This window comes from Rhinopithecus bieti, unplaced genomic scaffold (assembly GCF_001698545.2).
Source record: "Rhinopithecus bieti isolate Rb0 unplaced genomic scaffold, ASM169854v2 scaffold_7509, whole genome shotgun sequence".
NCBI classification, from domain to species: domain Eukaryota; kingdom Metazoa; phylum Chordata; class Mammalia; order Primates; family Cercopithecidae; genus Rhinopithecus; species Rhinopithecus bieti.
The window spans coordinates 1,109,833-1,118,595 of record NW_016805750.1 but is presented as its reverse complement, the minus strand read 5'-3'; the positions used below and the strand labels follow the sequence as shown (position 1 = coordinate 1,118,595).

The window sequence follows — 8,763 nt, the reverse complement described above, 5'->3', positions numbered from 1 at the left end:
AAGTAGTGATGTACACAGCCATAGCCTTGGGTTTACCGCATCCCTCTAGCCCTCTCCATCCCATGTGAGCAGTTCCCTCACTAAACTCTCCTCAATGACTCTGAGTGTGCCTCAGTTTCCCCTAGACCCCTAACGGATACAGAAAGTGACACCTGTGTGTCACTGGTGGCCTAGGGAAGACCCCATGAGGGTCTGTGTCTCCAGAAACTCTTCTCTTCCCTTTGCCCACACAGTTTCTTCTCTCTCGCTTTCCACCTATTGCTATTTTTTCTCACCATTCAAGCTGATGTTCTGATGTCTCTTCTCCTGGGGGTCTTCCAGGATGTCTCTGGTCAGTTTATGGAACCTCCAACCAGGCCCCCTCAGGCATTGCTTGGCCAAGTTGGTTGCTGACAACTGGAACACCCTAGGACATTGGCATAATCAGAGAGCAGGGGCCACATTTGTCATCCCTGGGCTTCCCTGTCCGCCACGGGGCCTGGCTCAGCTACGTTTTTAGTAGCAATAACTGGGTGCCAAATGGGTCTGAATTACAGCCCAGGGTCCTGTGTTCTTCAGGTTTATGGGGGCCACAGTTTCCTCCAATTTCAAATATGCAGACTCAGGCCCCTATTCTGCATGCTGTGACATGTCTGGTGTCTTCCCAACTTCTCCGAGGATTCCTAAGGGAACACACATCCCTGGAAGCTCAGCCCTGAGATAGGAGGCAGGACTTGACTTTGGAGGCAGGGCTCAGACACTGGACCAACTTGAGGACTAGCTAAATGAGGACTAGCTAAAACAGGGACTGGGCAGAAGCAGTTTCCCATAAGACACACCCACCAGTGTACCATGTCAGTTACCATTGCCATGACAACACCTGCGAGTTACCGCCCTTTTCTGAGAAATTTCTGCATAACCTACCCCTTAATTTGCTTGTCATTAAAAGTAGATATAAATATGAGTGCAACACTGCCTCTGAGCTGCTACTCTGGGCACATTGCTTGTGGGGTAGCCCTGCTCTGCAAGGAGAAGCCCCTCTGCTGCTGCTGTTTACTGTAGCTTCCATAAAACTTGTCTAACACCACCAGCTCCCCCTTGAATTCTTTCCTGGGTGAAGCCAAGAGGCCTCCTGGACTGAGCTCCAGTTTTGGAGCTCACTTACCTACATCAGCCCCACTGAGTTGTTTTTTTTTTTTTTTTTTTTTTTTTTTTGAGATGGAGTCTCGCTCTGTCACCCAGGCTGGAGTGCAGTGGCCGGATCTCAGCTCACTGCAAGCTCCGCCTCTCGGGTTTACGCCATTCTCCTGCCTCAGCCTCCTGAGTAGCTGGGACTACAGGCGCCCACCACATCGCCCGGCTAGGTTTTTTTGTATTTTTTTAGTAGAGACGGGGTTTCACCGTGTTAGCCAGGATGGTCTCGATCTCCTGACCTCGTGATCCACCCGTCTCGGCCTCCCAAAGTGCTGGGATTACAAGCTTGAGCCACCGTGCCCGGCCTACCCTGCTGAGTTCTTATCCCCCACTCTCTTCCCGTGGTTGCTGTCTTCTCTGTATCTTAAATCACACCCAATGTTTCTCTCTCTTTGTTCCCCAAAGCATGACTAATGAGCTGAGTTGATTCACGCTGAAGAGTCAGGGACACAGATAGTTAATATCAGCATATCACAGAATGCACTGACTTGATGTGGCTGTTTTGTGAGCGATCCCTGCCCTGTGGTCCCCTGACCACCCCTCTACAGGGAGTATCTCCTGACTGCCTTCCTTCCAAGGTCCAACCCACTCCTGCCAGTTGAACTTTGTGTCACAAGCTCCATCAATTCTGTTCTTCCCATCACAAGGCTCCTTCAAACAAACAAGACAAAAACTCCAATCACTATGGAGCAGAGTGCTCTCTCTCCTTCCCACTGTGCCCTGGGGCCTGTATTTTCACACACACAAAGAGATCCTCTGAAGTCTTTTTCTAAACAAAAAGGCCACCCACCCCTAAGAAGAACGTGGCCTCTGCCTGACAGTGCTGCAGCCATTACAGTCAATTTTTGTTTTAAATAACAGCATCTTTTCTTCTTGTCACTCAATTATAACTTAGGCTGCTAAGCTGGGGCCCCGGGGTTCACTTGTCTATTCCAAACTTTCCTAGGAGTCATTGAGGCTGGGCATTCTTTTTCACTATGACTTCTGCTCTCATTTGGTGCTTAGCACACTGCCGGGCACAGGTGCTGCTGCAGATGGCTCTCGTGCTCTGTGCCACATCCTGGGCCCTCCTGACATCAGCACTGCAGTGAGCAGTGCCAGGCCCATCACCAGGGTCTCACCTCTGGCAGGCAGCCTGCAACCTCTGCTTTTTTTATTCAGAGCTTTCTTTGAGCTATGGGAGTCTAATCAGCCATGCAGAGGCACAGTCTGGAAGAGGAGAAGGGTTAATACACTCAGGGACGAACCCTCTACCAACAGGGGATGCTGTGGGGATCAATGCCCAACTTCCAGTCCTTCAGAGGGGCAGTTCTGAGCTCCATGCTCCCCTGTTCTCCAGAGTCCTCGAAGAATTCCACAACACTGCATTGGCCCTGCAGATTGGGTACCCATTTCCCACGGGACTGCACCCTGTCACTGGCTTCCTCCTGCTCCCTTGCTCCTGTTCCCTGGGGTCACCTCCCAAATCAACTACTTGCACCCAAGTCATTGTTCAGGGTCTGCTTTAAGAGACACCCTAACTAGGACAGGAATTCAGCAGCTGTGTGTTTAGTATCTTCAGTGATAACTCTGGGACCGGGCTGGGATCTGCCGGCTGGCTGTTGGTGTGGAGCCGCTCTTCAGAACTTTGCTGACAATCCTCTGCCTTCCTTACCCCTGTTTTTGTAGGGACAAGTGGCCAGTGGGACGGATCTGCTCTCTCACATCTGGGATGTGATGTTAGACGTCTCAATTTCAGAAAGCTAGACTCACCCGGGGAAAGTCTTTTGCCAGCCTGAAAAGCCATAAAGTCCTCGCTGTGTGACAAGGAGCAAATGACTTCAGTGTCATATTACTGACCAAAACTCCAGAAGAACCAGGGTCTGAGGTGTCTCATCTTTTCAGGCCGAGGTGTTAAGAGCTGCATTACTCATTGCTATTGCCTGGTGCTTGTCTGGTTAGGAGCGGCAGAGGAAAGTCAATGTTTTGACAAGTTGAGGAAGGCCTAGAATCAGAATGGCTGTAAAACTCCGCCAATGGGTGCCCTAAGAATTCCACAACAGTGCATTTGACACCTAATTTCCCCCGGAATGAGCTGTCTGTTGGAGCTGGGGACCTGCTGGAGTCATAAATCCTACCAGGAAAGTGGCTCTGCATCTGTCCATCTGATGCCTTTAAAACAGTGAAACTCCTCTTTGTCCAGTCTCCGGAGATTCCCGTGGCAATCCGATTCCCTGCTGAAGCTGTCACATCTGGGAACCTTCCTCTACTTTCCCTGGATTTCATCTCTCACACCCTAGAGCAACCATGGCTAGGTGGTCTCAGGATCTCCAGATCTGGCCAACACATTGAATCCGAACATTGCAGTTCTTAGCAAATATCAGCCGCTGCATACCCTGCATGCATCGACTCTAATCCTTATACCCAGTCCTGGGAGGTGGGCATTGCTAGGCACAATGTATAGTTGGGGAAAATGAGACTCAGAGTGGGTGAGTGGTTTGTTTGAGATTACACAGCCAGTAGTACTCAGTGAGGCTTCTAGGCAGTCCCAGGCCACTGACTCCACATCCAGTGTTTCCTCCATCAGAACATATTTTCTTGGAGGAGATGGTGCTTGTAGTGACTGATAGAAGACGAAGTGAGTGACATGGATGTGCAGGCATTTGTTAAGTACTGCTCATGGGTAGAGACACTACATCCACCGAGACACGAACTCCCCTAGGGTGCAGGCTCTTGCTCATTTGGGACTGACTAGAATGTATGAGGCTGCAGCACCTTGGCCCTGACCTGGGCTGTGTGTCTGCCTCCCTATCCCATGAGCAGCTGGTGTTGTCTTGGACACTAGACAATGGTATTTTGATTATTTTTTGTTTTCTTGTTATTGTTTTAGAGACAGGGTTGCCCAGGCTAGAGTGCAGTGATGCAATAATAGCTCATACAACCTCAGCCTCCCAGGTTGAGAGGCAAATGATCCTCTTGTCTCACCCTCTCAAGTAGCTGGGACTACAACTGCATGCCACCATGTCCAGTCATTTTTAAAACTTTTTGTAGAGACGGGGTCTTGCTATGTTGCCCAGGCTGGTCTCCAAATTTTGGGCTCAAGTGATCCTCCTCCCTCAGCCTCCTAAAGTGCTGGGATGACAGACATGAGCCACCATGCTGGGTGAGTATTCTGCTTTTTATCAGCTTCCAGGGTTAGCCCTGGGAGAGACACATATTTGGGGTCTGGTGCCGTATAGCTGAAGGATGTCACCAGGAACAAGGGCCCCTGAGCTGAGGACCAGAATTTGGTCCAATCATGGTGACTCCAACGGAAAGGGGCTCTCTTTTTCCCATCTCAGAGGCCTTGCCAGGCAGCCAGTTAGACCCGCAACATCGTTTGGAAGCCGTCACCTAGGCAACCGAAGGTGTGAATTTCCTCTCCTGCAGCACACATCTTATACCAGGCTTCCCTCCTCCACGAGGAAGCAGGCATGTTTCTTAATGTCGGAGCTTGGAGGAGGGACATGTGTTGGGGCCATGCAGAGCCTCTGCTCTCTTCTCCATGACACTCATTCAGAAACAGATCCTGGGTTGGAAGCTTCATTGCACAACCCACATTACAGTCAATGTTTTCCTGTCAAGAGAGGTTGACCATTTGTCTGATCACAGAGGCATTTTTCATACGGTCCTGAATTAATGCAGTCCAACTCCTTGTTAGCACCTTCAAGTCTGCATGCCCTCAGACTCCTGCCCTGCAACTTGTCCCCTTGCTCAGCACCCTCTGGCCATGTTGACCTATGTGGCATGGCTCCACCTGCCAAGCCGGTCAGTTCCCAAGTCCACACACAGGGGGCTCCTTCTCTCACTGTGCTCTCTCCTGGGTCCCCTCCTTAATCTCTTCCCTGCCTATTGGTCCCTGTCTAACATCTCCTCCTGTTCCTGGCTCTCTATCCCATGACCATGCCATTTCCTTCCAGTATGACTGTTGTCTGAAATTGTCTTATCTGTGAGTGTATTTCTCCATTGTTTGCTTTGCCTTATTAGAATGCAAATGGCTACATTCAGGGGTGTATCTGCATACTCGAGCACAGTGCCCCAGCCCATAGAACATTTGTTACATGAATGAATTCCTAACAGGAAATAAGACTGTAGCTTCCAGAAACTCCATCTGGAATTCACAGTAAGTTGATAATGACTATAAATGCTCACTTACCTAATATGGTACAGCCGGTCTTCCCTTTGTCACTGTTTCCCTGCTTTCCCTGAGAGCTCTCTCCCCTCCTTTCTTCCTGCCCTCCCTCTCTTTCCTTTCTCCTTGGCCCCTTGCGCTCTCCTCCCTCCTTCCCTTTCTACCTGCCTCCTAGGAAGCAGCTCCTGGTAGGCAGATAGGGAAACTATCTCACTTGGTTTGCCCACAGTCACCATCGTCACAATGAAGAAGTCTTTAGAGGGGACCAGAGGGGATGGTGTCCACCCAAGGAGGCCTGGGACAGTCCTGGAGCACAGGACAGCTCCTGGGATTCTCCAAGACAGCCCATCACTTCTGGGATTCAGCATCACTGGAGCTTGCAGGGTGCTTGTCAAAGGGCGAGTTTCAGGCCGGAGTGCTGGAGATGAACAAACAGGTTAACTCATCACGGGTATAAAACACAGACCAAACAGACTGAGCCCCTCTTGCTCAAATAGGGCCAGTTTCGTTTATCTTTAATGGTGTCATGCTTTTCTGGTTCTTACAGGATGCTTCAGTAGAAAGTGGAAATGCTGTCTCCCGAATCTGCTGAATGACGATGTTCCGAGGAGACCCACACTTAAGAACAAAAGTGACTACTCTTGTCCGAATCTTAAATTCCATCACCTTGGCTGTGACTGCTGAGTGCTGGTAATGAGTGTTGAGAGGCAATCTGAGGATGGTGATTAGGTATTAAACCTGGGCAGGTATTAACTGAGAGGTGTGTGGCCCCTTCGCTCAGCACCACAGGAGAAGATCTCTGCCAGCAGGCTTATCTGGCCATCAGCCAGGGACGGAGCTGCATTGTGGCAAAGTGAAATGTGATTTTAATGATTTTGAGCACATGGTTTCTGCCTCCAGCATGCTAGATTTGTAGACTCCCATTTTTTTTTCCCTTGGGTAGATTCCAGATGTTGTATAACTTGTGCCTTTCTAAGTTACAGCATGGTAGATGGGGACTTGTCTTTGTTATGGGCATGTACAATGTGGGTTGCAGTTAAGCACTGTCAAATAACCTCCTAAAAGATGAGTCTGTGTGGAATAAGGCACTGACAAAGGAACCCGAGGTTTCAGTCATTTTAAAGTAGTCAGAAGATACGGATCAGAGCTCTGGATTTCTGGGAAGCCTTTTACCCCAAACTCTACCTGCCCCCGCCCCCAATTCATGCACATGTGCACACACACACACACACACACACACACACGCTGCTCTCCCATTTCATGACCCTTAGACCAATCATGCCTACCTATTTGAGGCCTTTCTTACAAATTCAGTTTCCTGAGCTTCTACTGCAGACTCATGAAAATGATGCCCAGAGTCTATATGATGAATAAGCCCCGTTGGTAGGGCTGCCAGTTAAAACTCAAGACACCCAGTGAAATTTCCATTTCAGATAAGCCACTATCTTGAAGTACAAGTATATTGATGCAATATTTGCGGTATACTTACATAAAATATCATTTACCTGAAAATCAAAATGTTATTTGTGTTTTTATTTGCCTAATCCAGCAACTCTAGTTTTGTGGTCCAGTAAATCGAGAGAATGCTGCAGGCCGCAACCCTCCCCAGGAATTCGCAGTGTACCCTGCAGGGGTATCTAATGTCTCTAAGTCCTTGAGGACATAAAAATACTCATACTCACAGTTGTCTGTCTGAAAAATCAGATTTTCCTGGACATCTACATTTTATCTTGCAATCCTACACGGGGTCCCGTTTTCTGAGGAATACTTAAAGGAGTGTACATTGGAAAACATGGAGTTTTAGAGTTAATATAAGTTAGATAGGGGTAATACGGCTTCCTGGAGGAGGTGCAATTTTGACAAACAAAAGGGAGGTGAGGAGATGGGCAAACTCCCCTGGAAGAAATCCCTTTGATCTGGGCGGGGCGTAGAGAGGGGCTGGAGAGTTACCTCATTGTCCTGGTGGCCACTGGGTCTCTTCTTGAGGAGCAGGGTGTCCCCTGGTGGAGTGGTCCTGCCTGGAGTGGGTGGTCAGAAGAGCGCTTGTCAGCTAGCATTGCAGAACCATGAAGAGAGACCCAGTGGGCAGCTCTTGACCCTCCTTCTAAGAGGAAGTTGACTTTTGTGGGGTGTGGGCAGGATGCCTCAGGCTACAGCTCTGCAAGACCTGCTGGAACATGCTGGCATCAGCACCTCCCTCTGAAATGCAATAGGAGCATTGCTTCTGCTTCCTTTTCTCTTCTTTTTCTCCTTCCTTCCTCTCTCATTCTTTCTTCTTCTTTTTTCTTTACTTTCCTTTTTCTTCTTCCACTTCTTTTGAAGGTAATTTTTTTTTGTAAATTGCAGATTTGTTGAGTTATAATTCATGTACCACAAAATTAACTCTTACAAAGTGTACAGTTCAGTGGTTTTTAGTATAATCCCAAGATTGCACCACTATTGCCACTATTTAATTCCAGAACATTTAATCACTCCCAAAAGAAACCCCATATCCATTAGCAATCATTCTGTTCTCCCCACTCATCTGCTTTCTGTCTCTATGGATTTGCCTATTCTGGACATTTCCTATAAACTGCATCATAAACTATGTAGCTTATTGCATCTTCCTTCTTTCACTTAGCTTAATGTTTTTCAAGTTCATTTATGTTGTAGTATATATTCGAGCTTTGTTCCATTCTATGGCTGAATCTATCACACGGATGTACCATAGTTTGTTCATCCATTCATCAATTGAAGGGCATTTGAGTTCTTCCCACTTTTTGGTGATTATGAATGATGCTGCTGTGAATATTCACATACGTGTCTTTGTGTGGATGCATGTTGTTAATTCTCTTGGGTATGTGCCTCAGAGTGGAATTGCTAAGTCACATCAACCCCCTTTCTGAGGAACTCTATATTTATTCAAAGTTAAATCAAAGTTTAACTTTTTGAGGGTCTTCTGTTTTCCAAAGTGGCTGTACCATTTTTCATTCCTACTGGCAATGTATGAGGGTTCTACCTTCTTCACATCCTCACCAACACTTGCTATGATCTGTCTTTTTAATGTTAGCCATCCTAGTGGGTGCAAAATGGATTCTCATTGTGGTTTTGTTTTTTATGTCCCTGATGACAAATTATATAAAGTATCTTTCTATGTGTTTATTATGGCCATTTAAACTTCTTCGAAGAAATATCTATTCAAATATTTTCCCATTTTTAAATGGATTGCTTGTGTTTTTATTAATATTATTGAGTTGCAGGAATTCTTTATATATTCTGGACATGAGTCCCCTATTAGATACATGATTTACAAATATTTTCTCCCATTCTGTGGGTTGTCTTTTCACTTTCTCAATGGTGTCTTTATTACCTTTTTTAACTTAAAACTTTACATTTTTAACTTTCTTAATTTAAGGCTATTTTACTTCACCATGCAGAAGTTGGCTTACCACCAAGCACAT

General features: G+C 47.2%; 1 long non-coding RNA gene across 1 annotated transcript; it reads left to right on the top strand.

The window, feature by feature from the left end:
* Window positions 1–5,235: 5,235 nt before the first annotated feature.
* LOC108530597 (uncharacterized) lies at window positions 5,236–6,047 on the top strand. The gene is made up of 3 exons (XR_001885892.1): window positions 5,236–5,314; window positions 5,553–5,759; window positions 5,871–6,047. It is a non-coding gene; the product is annotated as an uncharacterized LOC108530597 (long non-coding RNA).
* The last annotated feature ends 2,716 nt before the right edge of the window (window positions 6,048–8,763 follow it).